Source organism: Bufo gargarizans, chromosome 6, assembly GCF_014858855.1.
Source record: "Bufo gargarizans isolate SCDJY-AF-19 chromosome 6, ASM1485885v1, whole genome shotgun sequence".
NCBI lineage: Eukaryota > Metazoa > Chordata > Amphibia > Anura > Bufonidae > Bufo > Bufo gargarizans.
In genome coordinates this window covers 13775682-13779145 of record NC_058085.1, presented here as the reverse complement: position 1 = coordinate 13779145, position 3464 = coordinate 13775682, and the positions used below count along the sequence as shown (strand labels likewise).

General features: G+C 41.4%; 1 non-coding gene across 1 annotated transcript; it reads left to right on the top strand.

The window, feature by feature from the left end:
* The first annotated feature begins 1054 nt into the window (after positions 1 to 1054).
* Positions 1055 to 1239, top strand: LOC122942657. Its single transcript, XR_006390620.1, has one exon. It is a non-coding gene; the product is annotated as a U2 spliceosomal RNA (small nuclear RNA).
* Positions 1240 to 3464: the final 2225 nt, after the last annotated feature.

Here is a 3464-nt window from a genome sequence, read left to right as displayed (position 1 = left end):
ATTATATTTAAGCATGGTGTTTCCTCCATCGGACCGTATTCTTAAAAAAATTTAATAAAGCTTGTTTTAATTTCTTTTGGGGTTCCAAAATGGATAAGTTACAGAGGAATACGGTGATGCTTCCCAAGTTCAAAGGCGGAAAGGATTTCGCGGATATTAAAGCGTTTCTTTTAATAAAGTATTTTAGTTTTTGCCTTAATACCCTTTTTAAAGATAACTATTGGTCTTATTTTATTCGTTATTTTACAGGTCATTTTATGAGAAAGAATGGGTGGTTCGAAACAGTTTTAAACTCTCCATATTCTTTTAACCTGTCACATTCTTATCAGATTTTAGAGAAAATAACGATTTGTTTTAAATTAAGCCAGAAAAGGGTTGATATCTTAAAAAATAATAAGGCAATTTTAAAAGAGATTAGCGATGAAAAGTTGATGGCCCCTATAAGGAATTTTAATGAAGCAAAATGTAAGCAAGTATGGAAGGAGGTCAATATTAATTATCTTTTTAATTCTCAGAAGGACCTGGCCTGGAGCTGCGCTCATGAGTGTGTTCAATGCCGGACATTCCAGCACCGAAGAGGACTGATTGGCACCACAGAATGTCCCAGGGGAGCATGCAGAGAGGAGGAGGACGTCTTTCATCTTTTCTGGTACTGCTACTTTGCACAATTGATATAGACTAAAATGCTCCCCTTAATAAAGAAGATAACTGGACTAAAAGTTTTAACCATAGACGGTGTGTTTTATGGGAGTGTCTGGAGTGCCCTTCAAGGACCAAGAAGACGATGGCATGGAAGATCGCCAATTGCGGTAAAGCAGCTCTTTGGGCAGCCAGGAACATTTTATGTTTTAAGCATGAAGTTATTTCTGTAGAAAATATTTTAAAAATGACTTTTGATAAAATGTACAAGTATTTTTTATTGGACAAGAAAAACGCTCCTTTCATGTGCAACAAATGGTTTTTAAGAGAATGGGGGTCCTATTATATGATTTTATATATGCTATTTATGTTTGGAAAAATAATTTTTTATGAGATAATAAGTTATATAAAATATACCCCTTTGGGGTAGTCAACTTTAAAAAAAAATCTGTTCTTATCAGTTTAATATCTGATACGTCCCCTATCTGGGGACCATATATTAAATGGATTTTTCAAACAGGGAGATGGAAAAAGAGCTTGCTCTGTCCACTCCACACATTGACCTGGTATTGCAGTACCTCCAGGACCGGTGCACCCTTTATATTACAGTTTAAAAAAACAGAATGAAATTGAGAGATGGATTTCAAGCATCCCTCCAGCAGGCAAGTGGAAAGTTGCTGTGTCCTGCCTCAGGTGTCTGCACTTCAGCTTCTCCTCTGTGAGGGCTGTGCTGTGCTGCTTTCTGCATACCTGCATCTAGCTTGTCAATCTCCTAATTGCATCAGCTGTGTGTGGGTTTGTTCCAGCACCAAGCAACCAACCCAGCCAGCCAGTCACTCACATCCCAAATCCAATTAAGATTGATGGCTTAATTGTTGGGTTAATTGGCTTATCACCTGAATGAAGTGTTTGGATATCACCTGAATGAAGTGTTTGGACCTCCACTCCACGCACCTTGGGTTTGATTTGGGCGGGCTGCTGAGTTGTTCCTGTGAATTGACCCTTCCTTTTGTAGCAAGTTGTCTTCATGTAACCAATTTAGCTTTCCTAGTGTTTTAGTAAATGGGTAAAGTTTGTTTGCCTGTGTCTCCCTCTTGTGGATCTTTTGAACTGGATGGATGACTTGGAGGCTAAAAAGTAGTCCAGCACTTCCTATGTATCAGCAACAGCTGGACCTGCCTTGTCTGGCCAATGGACGGAACACTGCACGTGTCACAAGAGGCTTGTCAGGTCAGAGGTCAAGTAAGGTCAGGTCAGTGGATGACATCACAAGGGCCCTGACGGAACACTCAACAATGGGGCAGTGACATCACAATCAACAATACATAACCTTTTTTTTTTTCACACTACTTTCCATTCACTCCTTATCAGTTCTTCTGCTTGTGTGCTTTGGCACCAGGAATTGCATGCGAAGAAATGGCGTGAATAAAAGTGGTGGGCGGAGCTATGCAGATCTAAAAAACACGAAGTGTAGCATGCTGGTGATTCCAGAGCGTAGGACGCACGTTTTCCCTGGTTTGTGAGAGAAAGAAGCCTCCCGGACTGTGTGTCTGGGGCTGGGGTCTATAGGTTGTTTCCTTGAGAAGTGCTCTGCGTTGGCGAATAGCGGCCCCGTTGTCGAGGCCGAGCGGGTATCGCTTCTCGGCCTTTTGGCTTTAATCTTGACGGATTGAGGCCAGAGGGCAAGGGAGCTGCTGTGGATTCTTACCCTCGGCCTTGCCTGTACTTCAGGCTTGCTGCTATTGGGGGTGGGAAGAAGCAGTGGTTCACCTTCTCAAGACGTCGGGACCGAAGGATCGTGGAGGAATCTTTGGACTGCGGGATCCGTCGACTGGGCGGAGGCGATCGCGCCTCGTTCCGAGCTGTTTTATCTTGGAGAAAAGAGTGAGGTCGATGAGATGGAATTTGAAGGAGGCGACAGGAGGAATCCGAGGGACGGATCACGTCCGGATTTCTTTTCCGAAAAGTATGGTTTAAAGGATACCATTCGGTTTTTCATGGCAGCAGAATATCGCCAAGGTAAAGACTTATCTTTTATTTACCGAAATATTCTATGCCCGATTTTCCAGCTGGAGAAGGAACATTATTTTTGTGTGCAGAGTTTTTTTTCAAGAGGGATATATGATGTATCTTTGGTTAGTTTGGATCTTTGTGAAAAGACCTTTGCCCTCTATGAGAGGAATAGAGGGAATGATGTCATTAAAGGTATTAAAGTGGTACCTTTATTTCAGTACCAGACTAAGTTGTTAACTGTACAAATGTACAGTCCATTTATATCTGAACAGGAAGTTACACGTTTTTTATATCAATACTGTGAGAAGGTAATCTTTAAGAGTTATGGAAGAACTAATTTCGGTGTTTGGAATGGGAAGAGAGTGTATGTAGTAACTTTTAAGAAAGACCCTAATGAAGAGGGAGGAGTGGCTAGACCACCTCCAATCATTTTTATAAATAGATGCCGTAAGTACTTGTTTTTTTCTGGGATGCCTAAGTACTGCAAGAGTTGCAGGAAATATGGTCACGGCGATGCGGATTGTAAAAGATGTAAATTGTGTACTTTTGATGTCCATCAGGAAGACCAATGTCCAAAAAGAAACGGTGGATATCAAGATAATAATGAAAATGAGGAAGATTTCCCCCCTTTAAGAAGTGAAGATGGTGATGATGAAATGGAGGCAGGGGTGAGAAGAGAGGAAAAAGTGGTGGAAGGAGAATTGATGGGAAAAATGAGGGAGGAAGTAGCAATGAAAAGTGCTAGGGATAAAGAAGAGAGGAATACTGAGATAGGGAAAGTAAGGGGAAAATCCGTAGGTGAAAAAGGGAAA